This window comes from Myxocyprinus asiaticus, chromosome 30 (assembly GCF_019703515.2).
Source record: "Myxocyprinus asiaticus isolate MX2 ecotype Aquarium Trade chromosome 30, UBuf_Myxa_2, whole genome shotgun sequence".
Classification (NCBI taxonomy): domain Eukaryota; kingdom Metazoa; phylum Chordata; class Actinopteri; order Cypriniformes; family Catostomidae; genus Myxocyprinus; species Myxocyprinus asiaticus.
Genome location: NC_059373.1, coordinates 20751233 through 20768687, shown reverse-complemented (window position 1 = coordinate 20768687; position 17455 = coordinate 20751233). Strand labels below are relative to the sequence as shown.

At 43.9% G+C, this 17455-nt stretch overlaps 1 long non-coding RNA gene across 1 annotated transcript in view; it reads right to left on the bottom strand.

The window, feature by feature from the left end:
* The window catches only part of LOC127421487 (uncharacterized), a 48498-nt gene extending 37271 nt beyond the window's left edge, over window positions 1–11227 (bottom strand). The window contains exon 1 of the long non-coding RNA XR_007894001.1: window positions 11042–11227. This is a non-coding gene — a long non-coding RNA (uncharacterized LOC127421487). The remainder of the gene's footprint in view (window positions 1–11041) is intronic.
* Window positions 11228–17455: the final 6228 nt, after the last annotated feature.

Here is a 17455-nt window from a genome sequence, read left to right as displayed (position 1 = left end):
TGATTAACAATTAAGATACTCAACCTACAGGGTAGATTTTGTTTTATGAGACTCAATCAGTAACTTGCTATCATTTTTCTCTTTTCAAAGAGTGGTGCCCCGAGAATAGAGTTTAATGAATTAAATTCTATTTAATTACTATTTAGTTATTTAATTGTTATTTGATTATTCCATAATTAATAACAATTAATTATTGATTACTTCTGGAGAATAGTTTAATGAGTTAAATTCTATTTAATTACTATTTAGTTATTAAATAGAATTTAATCAGAAATAATCAATAATTAATTGTTATTAATTATGGAATAATCAAATAACAATTAATTATTGATTATTTCTGATAGTAAAACTGATTTAAACAACCAGTAGCACCTACATAATAATTGGTGCCCCGTGTGAGGAGTGATAATTGTTGGCTTCCTCCAATATTCTTGCAAATAACTAAATATTTTAGAGCAGCCAAAGGTTTCCCCTCTTGGCTTCCTTTTTCTACAGGAAGTTCAAACTGCTAAGACACAAGGCCGGTTGTGGTTGTGAATCATTGCAAGTGTTGTGTTAGTGGTTGCTAGTTTGGTACTAATTCATAACTCCTTCTGTTTGTGTTTGAGAGATTCATTCACTAGATACTAACAAAGTAGTCTGATGTGCTGATAGTCATACTGTGATTATTTCACCTAAATTAGCAGCTCAAGGAACAGTTAATAATACAAAGAAGTGTGTGACAGGTAAGTGGTTCCCCCTGTGCATTCTTTCCTCAGAATAATGACTGGTGTGTCAGTGTTTTCCACAGAGCAACAGGTGTCGTAAGTCGCCACCCTCAAAACTCAGCTAAGTTTCAGAATCGTGAACTCATAAAGAGTTCCTATAGGGGTTCACTGGACATCACCCTCTCACCTGTCAAACCAGGGAGATATGAGTAGCCAATCCCCATCAGCGTCCGGAGCTGAAGCTCCCAGGTCAGGTGAGGAAACCTCACTGTCCAACTGGGTCGCTGACCTCCTCCTTGTCTCTAGAGAAGAAAGGGAGGAGCTTAACAGCTACACACCATCTCAGTGTGATGCTGAAATGGCCGCCGTGGTAGATAATGCACACGATCCTCAAGGTAAGGTAACCACTATCCAGGAGGTAGTTGGTAGGCTGTTTCTACTTTACCACCACAAGGCCCAGTTGCAAATATCAACACTCAAGGGCGAGGTAAAGACACTTACAGCCCAGTGTAGTCGGCTTGATGCAAGCAATCGCGCTTTACATCGAGACCTCCAGACTAAAAATACTATGCTGGAGGAGTGTGTAGAAAGACTCCAGTCGGCTGAAAAGGAAAGCCGAGAGGTCGCTGACGACCGAGTCCGGCAAGAGAGTCAAGACATACGGGCTAAAGCTCAAGAAGCACTCCGCTACCCCATCTTTGACCAGAGTGGGGCAGAGGAATCAGAGGATGGCGCTACGGCGAAATACCCTACCCCTGGTTCAGGTAGTATTTCAAAACCATTGCTCCAACTCCCGGAGTTAGAGCGCATCCCTGTTTGGGACGTGAGTCCACCATGTTTCGGGGGCAAGGCCACATTTCGGCAATCTTCCCCTCAGGTGTCTTTTAGGCCCCGCCCCAGCAGGACGCCTTCCTCCCCACAAGGAGGAAGTGGTCTCACCCAACGCCATGGCAATGGGGGCAGGCACTGGTACTCATCCTCTGACGAGTCAGATGGATACAAGCGGGACCAAGACACAGGTCTACGCATGCGCCAGCTTGACTCCTTTGCGAAGGACATAGAACGTTTCGACCCAGCAAGCCGAGATTCAAATGTCAACGATTACCTTAGGGAAATCGAACATTGTCTTGCTGACTTGCCTCATGCCTCGGCGCATGAGAAGTTGAAACTCATCTGGAAAACAACTTCCAGAAGTGTCCATGCTTTCGTTGAGACTCAACCACCGCGCATTCGTGACAGCTATCCGAGGCTTTGCAGGGTTCTGTGCGAGGAGTACTCGCCATATACTGATGAAACATCAGCCACCCTCAGTGCCATCCGCATCCAACAGAACCGGTTGGAGCCTCCTAGGGAGTACTATAGGCGTTTAAGAAATGCATACTTCCAAGGAAGTAATGAGCCAGGTCTGGAAGAAGAGCGAGGATTCAGGTCTCTCTTCCTCCATAACCTCCACCCCTGCGTGCAAACCCACGTTACACTGATGTGTAAACAGGGTAGACCGACCATGCAGGGAATTAGGAAGATGGCCCAAATGATTTGGGAAACAGTCGTGCGTCTCCGACTGATAAACCAGAAGACGATGTCAGAGTCCTAGACATCCAGTCTAGAGGACAGACTTAGGGCTTGAGGGCTATGAAATACCTCAGCCTAGAGTAAGCTGCGATGCGGCAGCCCCAAAATGTTTGCCCAACTACCCACAGGGGGGTTGGAGAAACCAAGGGAATGACCACAAGGGTCCCTCCCAGGGTCAGAAAAAACAGAATCCCTCTCCAAAGAAAAAGAATGTCGGGTTTGTAAAAAGCCCCAGACAGTGGAATGGAAACAAAGGGAATCATTCGGAGCCTCCTGGAAAGAGTGATCTGAAGCGTCAGCTCAGCCTCATCCAGAAAAGCCTAGCAGACGTGACAAAGCACATCGAAGGGTCAGACGATGGCCACAAAAAACCCAATGGTGACAGTCCATCAGTGTGACTAGCCCATACACTTCCCTGTTCTTTCCCCAAAGTCTACTTTGTAGGCTGGGAGAAGAACACAGGGAAGACCCAGACGCACCCAGTGGCAGTCATGCCCAATACCCATGCTCCGCTTTTTAAATTTTTGGGAGACCTTGTCCACAAAGGTAATGCCAGACGCATATACACCTCAGTGTCGGTAGGAAGGTGTATAGACATCCATGCGTTACTGGACACTGGGTCTGAAATCAGCCTAATGTGCGAGGACACTTTCGCAGAAGTCGCCAGGGCAATGCTCTCTCATGGCAAACCACTGCAGACAGAGTCCTGTGATGTGAGCCTTGTCAGCTACACACAAAACAGAGCCCCCATCACAAAACGCGCTTGGCTTGATATCACTTTCCAGGAGACAACCCTAAATCATCCCATTTACATCTGTGCTTTCAACACAGAACAACTTCTTATCAGCCATGACCTGCTGGACCGACTGGCCCCGCTGATCGACTGCCTTCGCGGGCATATGTGGGCCCAGGTCGCAACCCCGAATCCGGTCCGTCTATCCCACAGCCATCACACTTCAGACGACCGGGTCACTTGTATCCAAGAGTCGGGAAAGACCACTTGTGACACTGTTCTTGAGTCAGCGCTTTGTCATTATCCAGACATCCAGACTCATCTTGGCTCTGAGCCTCTTGAGTTATCTGTGACTCCACCGACACCGCAGCTTGGCGGACCCATGAGCACCCACAAATCATTCCTTTGCTCACTAGAAAACTCAAACCCAGCTTTGTACAGCCCCTGCATAGCTGGAGGCGTGCATGCTAACGGTATCTTGGTACCTGATGTGTTTGTCGCACTCTGGTCTGAGAAGTCTGCTGTTAGTCAAGCTTTGTACAAGTTGTGTCAGAACAGCTCCTCTCTGTCTTTTGTGCGCAAAAGTCACCACCTTCTTTCTGCAGAGTCAGATCAGACCATCCCTCAGGCGTGTCAGGCAGCGAGCGAGTTTGACCTGACTATCCCAGCTAGAACTGCAGGTGCCCCTGTCTGCTTCATGATCCTCAAGGGACAGATGATACCTGGTTCACAGGCATTTTTCCAACCCTTGCCATACTTCTGGGAACTCAGCCTGACCGTCTGTGGTACACCTCTGCTTGAGCTCAACAACTGCTCAGCTTACTTGCTTGTCCAGAACCTAACGAACATACCAATTGTTGTGATGGCACGTAGACTATTAGGGTTGCTGATCGACAGCTCGTTTCATGACTTCGAGCTGACAGTGCCAGTGATTGGAGAGCTGCCTCCATCCTTGACGAGGGGGGAGAACCTCGAACCCCTCCTTCTCACCTTCCCGAACAAAATGATTACAGTTGCTTGTCATGAGGGGCTACACAATAAAGAAGTCTGCAGTACTGCCTTGGGCACGGAAACGGACATGATTGTGTATGCCCTCACTGCTCACTCGGGTGACATGATTTCAACTGGTGACGAAACCGGTTCCCCACCAGAGGAACCTTATCCGGGATTCGAGGATGAAATAGCACAACAACTCACTAAGGCAGACGCCTTAACGACAGAGGGTCAAAGACAAGAACTGCGGAAGTTGTTTTATGTCTTCCAACAGATCTTTTCAAGGGATTCCAACGACTGTGGAATCACTGAACTCCATACAGTTCGTATCCCAACTGACCCAAATGCACCACCCACATTCGTACGCCAGTACAGAATTCCTTTAGCTGCCTACGAGTCAATCCAAGAGATACTTGATACGTTGCTAAGGAAACGCCTTATTCGGGAGTGTAACTCCACATACAACTCCCCATTGTGGCTGGTGTTGAAGCCAAATGGAAAGTGGCGCTTGACAATTGACTATCGACAACTGAACAAACAGGTCCCTCTTTCACGATAGTCCATGATCCACCTGGATCAGGAGCTTGCGAAAGTGAAAAGAGCCTGTTTCTGTTTGACTGTCGATGTGTCCAATGGGTTTTGGACAATGACAGTCGACCCAGTAGATCAGTACAAGCTGGCTTTCTCTTTTGGCAATCGACAGTTCACTTGGAACTGATGCCCATTCGGATATTCAAACTCTCCAGCTGAGTTTAATATCTTCTTGCACAAAGCCATGAATGATGCTGCTGCCCGCAGCAACCTGATCTATGTGGATGACATCCTCATGCGAAGTCAGACATTTGAAGAACATCTGACTGAAATACGATACGTGCTCAGCCAGCTTTCCAGCTCAGGAGCCAAGCTGGCCCTCTCCAAGGGTCAGTGGTGCCGCACCAAGGTTGAGTACGTGGGCTTATTGGTGGGTGCCAATGGCATTGAACCCCAAGCAGGGAGAGTTCAAGCCATCCAAAACATCAAAGCCCCAACCGACGTGTCGGGACTCAGGAGCTTCTTGGGCATCTGCAACTACTCCAGACAGTTCATCGAGGACTATGCGGAGATAGCCAGGCCCCTTACTGAGCTCCTCCGGAAAGACAAGGTCTTAAGAGAACTGAAAGCAAAGCTCTGTTCAGCTCCTTGTCTTGCCTACCCAGACAAGGATAAGGAGTTTCATTTAGAGGTGAGCTTCTCCTCCCACTGCCTCAGCACCGCCCTGGCACAGAGGTATGACAAAGAGAACAGAGTCGTTGCCTACGCAAGCCGACCTCTGAGCAGTGTAGAGCTGAAGTTCTCTGACTGTGAGAGAGCCCTCCTAGCCACAGTCTGGGCTGTGGAACACTTTTGCAGCTACATCGGGGGTCAGAAGGTAATCATCGAAACTTGCCACCAGCCTGTCTCCTTCCTCAATAGCCAGCGGCTAAGAGAAGGACGAGTGTCCAACAGTCGCATCGCATCATGGATGATGGCACTACAAGGCTACGACATCGAAGTCAGGTATGCTCAGAACCACAAGATGGCTTTGGGTCAGGGCCTGGCCGAGTGCCATCATTGTGACTGCGAAGAACAGACAGGTTCCCCGCCCTTCCTCGTTACCACTCCTTCTCTTCCCTCAAATCATCATTACTATGATGAGACCGTCTGTCAAGACCTCCCGAAGGTTTACGTGGATGGCTGCTCTTTTCACCAAGAGCCAGACCTGAGCTGGAGTGGGCATAGTCTGGGTCAATTACGTCGTTCATGCACCAGACAGTTACCAACTTGGTGCAAAGACTAGCCAGTACACGGAAATTGCCGCAGCACTCATTGTGTTGCAACAAGCCACTAGGTCGGCTATTGTGCAGTTGGTAGTCTGCTCCGACTCTAACTACGCCCGTCACAGTTTAGTCTCACACTTCCCCACGTGGAAAGAAAATGGCATGAAGAATGCCAGAGGTAAAGAGATCAAACACTCTGAACTCTTCTTGGCGTGTGACCAACTCGTGACTGACCGAGGGATGACTGTGTATTGGAAGAAGGTCAAAGGTCATTCACAATCTCTTGGCCCCGACAAAGAGAGCAACGACGAAGCTGATCGTTTAGCTAAGCGAGGTGCAGTAGAGGGCCCACTATGGGAATTCAAGGAGGAGTGGCTCCCTAAACCACTGTCTTGCTCAGTGAATGCTCTCACCCGTAGACAGGCAAGAGAGAACCGGGAAAATCCCCAAAACTGCTTGCAGACTGTGAACCTGGGTCGACAACCGGGCGACACAGACTTGAGTGCCATGCAGGAATGGGACCTGGTGATCCAGGCAATCCGGCAGCGGTTGAGTGAACCTCAAACACAACAGGTCCTACCATCCTCTTTACAGGACTCAAAAGAACTAAAAGCTCTTTGTCAGGTACAACAACACCTGAAACTTGAGAAAGGCCTGTTGGTCTATGTTCCCGATGGTCCAGGTCCACCCCGGTGGGTCATTCCGACCAACCATAGTGGAATGATGCTAATATATGCCCACGACGCTCCCATTGGAGGTCACAGGAGCTACAAAGCTACCTACTACACCCTCCAACAGGTTGCGTACTGGCCATTTATGCTCAAAGACACTAATGCCTATGTAAAGGGATGTTTGATCTGTTGTCAGTTCCGTCCTTCCCGGCCACTGAATCGAGCACCACTGCAGGTCAAGGGAATCACATTTCCTTGGTCCAATCTGCAGATGGATTGGATCGGACCAGTACCCAAGTCGGCATGAGGAAACAAATACCTCCTCACTGTCACCTGTGCATTTACAAAATGGGTGGGGTGTTTGCCAGCACCCAATGACATGGCTGAAACCAAAGCACTCATGCTGATGAACCATGTGTTCAGCCGTTGGGGGCTGCCTCTCTCAATCGACTCAGACAGAGGCACTCATTTCACAGCGGCTGTGATGAAAACAATGTGGGAAATATAGGGTGTGGAAGCCAAATTCCACATTGCATACCACCCCCAGTCATCAGGTCAGGTTGAGCGAACCAACCGTACCATTGTCAGCATGCTCAAGAAGTATGTCAACAGCAAAGGCAAAGATTGGGACATGAAACTCCCTTTGGTACTGATGGCCATCAGGTCTACTCCACACCACACCACGGGGGTCACACCCTTTGAAATGATGACTGGGAGGGAAATGACTCTCCCACTGCATCTGCTGTACCGTCCAGAAGACATCAGTGTTGCAACTGCATATATCGCACATCAGTACGTGACCGAGTTACGCAAACACCTCCAAACTACGTTTGCTTGGGCCCAAACAAACCTGGAAACCAGTGTCAAAGGACAAAAGGCCTATTACGATAGGAAAACATCTGACCGTGAATATAAAGTAGGTGATAAAGTCTTCTACTTCAAGTTCGCTAAACCGGTGGGAATCGCCAAAAAGTTCCTACCAAGCTGGTCAGGCCCCTTTGAGATTATAGGGAAGCTCTCTCCGGTAGCTTACCGAATCTGTATCTCGAAGCCAAACCAAACACCAACGTACAAATGGGTCCATTCAAATCAGATCAAACCCTTTGAACAGTCTCCACTCCAAAGGGGAGCGGACCCACAACAATAGTGTCTCTTGTAGTTGGGTGTAGTATGCTTTACTCATACATTAGCATGCACTAACCCTTAAGACTACTCCCGCAAACACAAGGTAACGAGACTCTTGTATGTTTCAGGATGAAATTCCTTTGGATCCGTGGCATCTTCCTCAACCTACAGCTCGCACAAGCCAATGAGGTGGTAGAAACCGGCCCGCCAACCGGTATTGTCCTACAGGAGACCCCTGGGCTCTTAATCACCCATTGCCGCCTCTACACCCAAAGAATATACGTTCGTTTAGATCCTTGGGATGTGTATCGCAAACACATCCAGTTACCTCCATAGATGACGGAGGGCAGGGTTATGCGGAACCCAACTGTCCATATCCTAGAACAACTGCAGAAATTCCTAGTCACAGAGGAAGAACTCAGTGGGAATAAACGACCAAAGCGGTTCCTCGGTGGCCTGCTAGTAGCAGCATCGGCCATTGGTTCCCTGTTCTCTATCAGCCTTTCAGCTGCCAACTCCGTCAGTCTTGGTACACTCCAAAGACAAATGGGTGAACTTAATGATGAAATGCCAGAAATCCAAGAGAAACTCCTGTAACAACAAGAACAGTTACAAGATCTGGGTAAAACCCTACAGGGTACCATACTCACTGTAAACATGCACTCAGCAATTCTAAATAACACTTTGCATGCTCTGGATGCCTTGTCAGAAGTTGTGAGATCAGACATAACATATGTGCAAATGGTTAGAGATCTAATGCATGACCTTGTAAGGGAAATTAGCACGTCAGTTAACAGCCTGAGTGGGGGAAAGATCCCATCCTACCTAGTTCCCCTAAACATGGTTGAACAAATCCTTAGATCGGCCACTACCACCATTGTGCAAACTTCTCAGATACATCTGTCATACAGCCTTGGCAGTGCAATACCCATCCATGTAAATCCTCAGAAACTAGAGATAGGATTTATCCTTAACTTACCCATTATAGAGAAACAGAACATTTACCGACTGAAATCCATATTGAACGTTGGGTTTTGGAAGAATAATGTACATTTACATATCATAACACCACCGGTGCTTGCCTACCACGATGATGACCCCTCTCTCTACCTTATTCCCAATCTGAGCATGTGTACGAACACCAAGGACATACATTGGGTTTGCCCCAGCAACCCCTTTATCAGAGATATAACCAACCACCTGTGCGGTCTGAGGGCTGACACCCCAGAGCAAAAATGCCAGGCTAATATGTCTGTTAAAAACGAAGGGACAGAATCTAGGGTAGAAAGAGCTGGTAGTCGATGGCTTGTCAGTACCCCTGCCACCGAGATCCTAATGTCATACGACCGTCATGACACAAACACTAAGTTAACAATCCCAAACCAAACGGTGTTCTTGAAGGTCCCACAAGGGGCCACGGTACATATAGCCGACATTGTCCTCCACCATCTCAGTCCAGAGAGACACGATTCAGAGATTGAGATGATGGACACATTCAGAGGCCACAACCTCACTATTGACGACACCCTTCAACAACAGCTTCTAGCTGAAGGGACCAAATTAGTAAAGTTCGGTCTCAAATCGACTGGGCTCACGACTACATTTTTCAATCGTATAGGAAAATTATCGGCTTATCAAGAACACCCCACCGGTTTAACTGCCCTTGGGCTCCTCCTTAGTGGTTGGATCATCACGGCAGGTATCGCATACGCTATGCACAGACACATCCAAACACTACACACTAGACTGGATGCAATGACACTCATTCCACAGCGTTTCAAGCTCCTGTCTACCCCTCTACCACTAACTGCTCCTAACTCTGCCCAGGAACAGTTATACTAACTGTAACAATCTTTCCCATTTTCCTTTTCATAATCATTGAAAACTCAGGGATAACAAAGGGTTGTTGCAATGTTTGATGTGTTTTACCAATGTGAAGTGCTGTTTTGATAGAAATTATGTTAGCTAGCCTAGTTAGAATTCATCTGCCCAGATGTTACCTACAATGACTGCCCAGGTATCAAAAGCCTTTATGAACTGCTAATGTTTCCAGGAACTAAGCTCATGCAAACCCAGGACACATGGACTGGACAACTTTCGGGTTGCTCTCAAGAACTGAACTGTTCAACTTTTGGGTTGCTCTCAAGGACTGTGGCAGGAACCCCAAGCTTAAGACCAAAGGGGGGAGGTATAGGGCCTTGGCCCACTTAAAATGGCAGCAGAGACCGCATGGCCCTTTGTTCTATGATCAAAAGGAGAGACATTGAACTCAGTTTCCCAGGATCCTTCACAAATTCACAACTGGATGCGAAGTCCCGCCCATGGACCCAGTCTCAAACGCCATTGGTCGAGCGGCCTACGACCGATGACGTCATCTCGTCAACAAAACCCGCTGACAGATGAATTTCGGCCTCTCTGTGCTAAGCTCTGCCTGGCTGTTAAGGGACATCTGTACTGTGCATGTACTGAAGGAGTTTTCCCTCCGTTTGGACTGAGAACAAAGAGACCACGTTTTTCTAACCTCGCCATCTGTCCACGGTAGAGTAAGATTAACTTAGCTTTGTTCAAGTCTTTTAGTATACTTTTATCAACCGGTTCAGTTTCACTGTAAAGCAACAGTGAATTTATTTTGAAAAACGGAAAGGCGACCAGTTTCCCTTCTCCCTCTTTTTCATTCAACGTTGACTACTTTCTGCATTCTTCTCCATCGCTGGATCCGAAGAATAAAGCAGAGACGCGTATTTTCGCTGACAAGCATAAGACAAGGAACCATCCAGACCATTTCTCCTGACCGCTCAATGCAACAGGAATTCCAACGGACAAACCTACTGAAATCACACAGGATTTCCCAAGTAAGGCTTGATATCTGGGCAGATTTAGTTTAGAAACCGTATCAATCGTATTTTTGATTCTAAATGCTGATTTTTTGAGTATATTTGTATGTTAAACTCTGCTCGCTGCTTCGAGTTGGGAGATTTGTTTTAGTTTCTTTTGGGGTTACGTTTGTTTTGTTGAGTGATTTGAACTAGTAATTCAGTCCCGCTGTTACGAGCGGTTACCCTTAACTAAACTGCATGCATTTTTCCTCTCTCTCTCTCGCTCTCATTCTCTCTCTCTCACTGATATTCACTGAGTGAGCGGCGCCTCGGTTTGTGTTCGACTCAGGCTGGTGAACCAAATTCTCCCACCTGTTTCGTCAGTTCCTTTGTGTGTCCGCTCATTTCCATCCGCACGTGGTATCAGCTCCATTTTGGACTTAACCCTCCATTTTGAACCTGATCCTCCATTTTGATTCCTTTGTTACCACACCTGGACACACACACACACACACACACACACACACACATACACTAGCATATAGCTCCACTGTTTGTTTAGGATTTCCTTGATATTATTTTTGGATTATATTCGGATAGTATTGGCTGTGTTCACTGGCTGGCTAACCAAATTCTCCCGCCTGTTCCGTCAGTTCCTTAGTGTGTCCGCTCATTTCCATCCGCACGTGGTATCAGCTCCATTTTGGATTTAACCCTCCATTTTGAACCTGATCCTCCATTTTGATTCCTTTGTTACCACACCTGGACACACACACACACACACACACACACACACACACACTAGCATATAGCTCCACTGTTAGCTTAGGATATCCTTGATTTTATTTTTGGATTATATTCGGATAGTATTGGCTGTGTTCACTACTGCTTGATTATAATAAATCTTGTTATATTATAATAAGTACTCCTGTTTGTTTTTGTTTGAATATTGTGTTGAAGCCAACCTCTGCCACGTGAAGAACTCCCTCAGAGTATTATTATGTTATTGGTGTTAGAAACTAACTGTAACTAGATTATTATTAGATTTGTATACCAACAATTTAACTAGTTTTTCCCCTTGTTGATTATTTTGATTAACAATTAAGATACTCAACCTACAGGGTAGATTTTGTTTTATGAGACTCAATCAGTAACTTGCTATCATTTTTCTCTTTTCAAAGAGTGGTGCCCTGAGAATAGAGTTTAATGAATTAAATTATATTTAATTACTATTTAGTTATTTAATTTTTATTTGATTATTCCATAATTAATAACAATTATTGATTATTTCTGGAGAATAGTTTAATGAGTTAAATTCTATTTAATTACTATTTAGTTATTTAATTGTTATTTGATTATTCCATAATTAATAACAATTAATTATTGATTATTTCTGGTGAATAGTTTAATGAGTTAAATTAGCTTTAGCTTTGATTACAATGGTACAGTGTTAAAATCTAGACTATTGATTACTCTGAGGATTTTAATATGTAAGGTTTGTGCACTGAACAATATATGCTTAGCACAGTTTAACCATAGCACAAGATGAAACTGAGACAGCACATGAGTTGCAAGTTGTAAACAGTTATTCACAGTTTTTAAAATAAACCAATAGATAACATCAATGATAGCTTCATGAAAGCAAGTACTCTTGGTTAATTTACCAAATACAGACCTAGCTCAAATCACAAAAGAGCATCTCAAATACACACGAAAATATACTTATTTGTTATTACACATATTACTCTACAGCATGCAGAATCTGAAAACAGAATACAGTACAGTAGTTTAAACTAAGTAGTCCCAGACAGTGGGTTTTGGGGGGAGGTTGATTTGTCAGAAACTTCTTAAGCACCCGCCCTGGCTGACTGTGAAAAGATTAAGGGGCACTCCGTCCCATGGACCGACAGTGAAATGATCAGTGTTGCCCCCCTAAACAAACAAGTGGCCCACCCAAAGATTGGATCCATTTTAATAAGCTACAACCAAACCTGTATTCTCAGAGAAGATAATAAAACTAAGTTGGTCCATACTTGGCCTTACCAACACTAAGACATTATTTAACTTTTTTATAGGCCTGTAGTGAGTTGAAGAAAAGTTTTTCTTGTCCTAATCCATTCATTCCTCTTTCTGTTTTATATTTCTTCTCTCTTTTCCATTGGCTTTCAATCTTTTACGTTTGGACTGCTCAGCTGAGAAATGTTTTTCCTCTATCCTTGGTCTGAATATCAAATGAACTATGGGGAAAACATAGAAGAGTCTTAAATCAAATCAAAACAGAAACCAGGTTAACATGTTCTTTTCAAATTTAGAAGCATCTCGGTGGACAGTGAGGTGAACTAAGCTGCCAGGCAGTATGTGCTGACACTTCAGCCAAATCATGGAGCATGGAACAAGTTTGTTCAGGTTCATGCAGGCATTAGCATGAAATGATTAAAAATGCCAAGGGAAAGTTCATCTTGCTAAACTTTGACATAGGCCTCGACAAACTGTCTAAAGTTTAAATTCCTCCTGGCTGGCTTGCTGGGTGGCTGGCTGGCTGGAAGTAGCTTGAGCTCTAGTAGGAATTGCAGTCAAAATATTCAGTGGATGTCAGTGGGATTTTTGGAATATTTGATCAAACCATAAGTTTAACCACTTATAAAAGATAAAGCATACCATTAGAGTTAGAATAGGCATAAGTCTATGTTGAGTTTGGTAAATATTCCTTGAAAGCTAAAATAAGAAGTCAGAGTGCAAAATTTTGGCCTCAAGTTATGGATTCTACAAAACCCTAACCCAAATTTGTACAATAACAGAATGTTTGCTTTATCTAGCCAATAATAATTAAACCTCTATGGTTTATGTTTTAGTAGGTATCAAGCCTTTAGGGTAAACATGCATAGGACATTCGGAATGCAGTTACTTTCTTTACAGTTCAAAAATGTCTTTGAGGCAAGAGACCCCTTTCAAGTGAAGGAAAACAAACTCTTCTTTTGTCTTCTTTTTTTCCCCTCCAAATTGAAGAAGATGAATCAGAATTTCTCTTTGGAAAAGGTTTGATAAACACACAGATGAAGTTCGAGCCTGATTGGGCCAAGTTTATGGTCACTGATAATTTGAGCCACAGGTAAATTACAGATACAGTAAATATTTTTTTTTTGGAGTGCTTCAAACAGAAGGGAAACATGGAGGGAAACAAGGCCAAGATTCATCATTCTATGATATAAGAAATGCACCCCCTTTTGTGTTTTACCTGCCAGTGTTGCCACACAGAGCTTATAGGAGCAGGCTGTGTCACTTTTCTGTTTCTTCTTCACATTCTTTTAGTAGGCTAAGATTATTTTTTCTCAGGCTCTCCCTGCTCCTCAAAATCCATTATCAAAGCCATCATCATGAAAGTCAGAAACAACTAGAAAAGGTTGGAGACAATGGAAATTGGTTACAGAAATTGGATCTCCAGAGAGATTCATGACAGTATATTAATATACAGTACAGTATTGATGCAGTAATAATTCAAGATGTAATATATTGTATAATTAGACTTTTGCTTAATGCAGAGTAATTAAGACAGAAAGGCTCAATGTGTGAATTCTTTATTTCAGAGATTATTTTGTTTGAGTAAAATGAAATTAGATTTAGAGTTCAATCTCTCCTTTCTCATGTTTCAGTCTATTATTTATCACAGAGGCTTTTCAACAGCCGTTATGAATTTGTAAATAAAACTTTGAGTTTTATAGGTTGTAGTCAACACGTGTTTTCTTTTGAGGCCATCTGTTTGCTATTATACTCCTACATTAATTTAAAATTTCATGTCATTCTCTTCTGGGTAAACTGGCCAACAACTGCCGATAACTAATGTCCAGTCAAATGCTCTCTAGAGTGGGTGTTAATGAACAATCAAAAGTGAAATGACTAAATCCCAGACTTTATACAGGCTATATTGTATAGGCTATATAAGTTACTGAATGGAAATTAAATGCTTTCTTTAACTGCAGATAGATTGTCAGTGTTTTCATTTAACATACTTTGTGCTGCTCTACAGGAATAGATACACAAGTCCCAATGAGAAAAGCCCACAAACAGCTGCACTTAAAAACAGAGCTATTTTTACACTGTGTTTGTGCTACACTTCAAATATTTATACCATCTTCCGAAAGAAGCTGAGTAAGGCTCACTGTGTAAGAAAAATAATCTGTAAACCACAATTTGCTTGGCACTCACCCTAAATAAAAACACGGGGGATTGTTTATTTCATATGACAGGAATCCAAATGTGTAGGATGGTAATATGTTCAGCTTGAATTAGAGGGTTAGAGATACAAAGAGAATGTTAATGGAAAGCGTTCTCATCAGCTGCATGGAACTTGAGATCCCTGTAGTTTGGTAAATCGTGTTACCGTGGCATAGCAACATGTGCCGGATAATACTGAGGGCCATGCTAATGCGACACAACGTTCTTCTCATTTCAAGCTCCATTTTCTCGGCTTTGAAAGACACTCTGACACTTTTGTCTATCTTGACACACAGTTGCACGCAGCAATTTGGTCAGTTCAGGTATGCCAATACATTTATGAAAAATACCATATTTTATGAAATTATGATAACTGTTTCCTCATACAGTGCATCCGGAAAGTATTCACAGCGCTTCACTTTTTCCGCATTTTGTTATGTTACAGCCTTATTCCAAAATGGATTAAATTCATTATTTTCCTCAAAATTCTACAAATGATACCCCATAATGATAACGTGAAAGAAGTTAGTTTGAAATCTCTGCAAATTTATTAAAAAAAAAAAATGAAAAAAAAAAAAAACACATGTACATAAGTATTCACAGCCTTTGCTCAATACTTTGTTGAAGCACCTTTGGCACCAATTACAGCCTCAAGTCTTGAGTATGATGCTACAAGTTTGGCACACCTATTTTTGGGCAGTTTCTCCCATTTTTCTTTGCAGGACTTCTCAAGCTCCATCAGGTTGGATGGGGAGCATGGTGCACAGCCATTTTCAGATCTCTCCAGAGATGTTCAATCGGGTTCAAGTCTGGGCTCTGGCTGGGCCACTCAAGGACATTCACAGAGTTGTCCCATAGCCACTCCTTTGCTATCTTGGCTGTGCAATTAGGGTCGTTGTCCTGTTGGAAGATGAACCTTTGGCCCAGTCTAAGGTCCAGAGTGCTCTGGAGCAGGTTTTCATCAAGGATGTCTCTGTACATTGCTGCATTCATCTTTCCCTCGATCCTGACTAGTCTCTCAGTTCCTGCCGCTGAATACATCCCCACAGCATGATGCTGCCACCACCATGCTTCACTGTAGGGATGGTATTGGCCAGGTGATGAGCGGTGCCTGGTTTCATCCAGGCATGACGCTTGCCATTCAGGCCAAAGAGTTCAATCTTTGTTTCTCATGGTCTGAGAGTCATTCAGGTGCCTTTTGGCAAACTCCAGGCGGGTTGTCATATGCCTTTTACTGAGGAGTGGCTTCCGTTTGGCCACTCTACCATACAGGCCTGATTGGTGGAGAGCTGCAGAGATGGTTGTTCTTCTGGAAAGTTCTCCTCTCTCCACAGAGAAATTCTGGAGCTCTGTCAGAGTGACCATCGGGTTCTTGGTCACCTCCCTGACTAAGGCCCTTCTCCGCCGATCGCTCAGTTTGGCCGGGCGGCCAGCTCTAGGAAAAGTCCTGGTGGTTCCAAACTTCTTCCATTTATGGATGATGGAGGCCACTGTGCTCATTGGGACCTTCAATGCTGCAGAAATTGTTCTGTACCCTTCCCCAGATCTGTGCCTTGATACAATCCTGTCTCAGAGGTCTACAGACAATTCCTTGGACTTCATGGCTTGGTTTGTGCTCTGACATGCACTGTTAACTGTGGGACCTTATATAGACAGGTGTGTGCCTTTCCAAATCATGTCCAATCAACTGAATTTACCACAGGTGGACTCCAATCAAGTTGTAGAAACATCTCAAGGATGATCAGTGGAAACAGGATGCACCTGAGCTCAATTTTGAGTGTCATGGCAAAGGCTGTGAATACTTATGTACAAGTGATTTTTTCGTTTTTTATTTTTAATAAATTTGCAAAGATTTCAAACAAACTTCTTTCACATTGTCATTATGGGGTATTGTTTGTAGAAGTTTGAGGAAAATAATGAATTTAATCAATTTTGGAATAAGGCTGTAACATAACAAAATGTGGAAAAAGTGAAGTGCTGTGAATACTTTCCGGATGTACTGTATATAAGAGACACATGTAGCCAAAGGGTGTCCAAGCATGATATACACCTGCAAAAATGAACGAAAAAAAAATGGAAAGGAAACAAACAGCCTCCTACACAAGAAATCCATTTAAACCTTTATAAAAAAATTTAAAAAAGCCATGTACTATGTATAGGTTACCATGTGCAAATATACCATACCTGTCAACATTTGGGTACCAAAACCCGGGAGACCTCTGAGCGGGGGGGGTGGGGTTATGGGTGGTGCTGGATGGCAGAGGCAGGCTAAATACACATAAATAAATACATAATTATTAATAAAAAATAACGCGACTTATTCAAGTTTCTTTTAATTTATTTTTAATTGTATTTTAGTGTATTTAACATTGTACATTAACATTACATTGTAACATTGTACATTACATTAATATTGTGTGTTTACAGTATGTGTCGCATGAGTATGGCTTAGTGTTTCTTACATGCAGAATTGTAATTGTAAGTAGCGGACTTTGCTGCTCTAAGTACCCCCCTGGAGGGAGTGTACTTGTATGCAGGGTTTGTATAGTTGATTTTGCAGCACAAGAGAGCACAAAGTGTGCTATTATTCATGCTCATTCGATTTTGTGTTACAATCTTTCTGACCATGCTGAAAGTCCTCTCTGAGGAGGCATTGCTATGAGGAATGCAAAGTAGTGCCTTTATCAGACTAGCCAGCTGACTGAACCTGGTCTCAGTCTCACTTTTCCCTACAAGGCCCCAGAATCTGTCCACTCTCTCTTCCTGGGTTAACTCCTTGCTGTCTCTGACCTGGTAGTCTGTGAACTCCTCTCTCAGTTTATCTGGATCA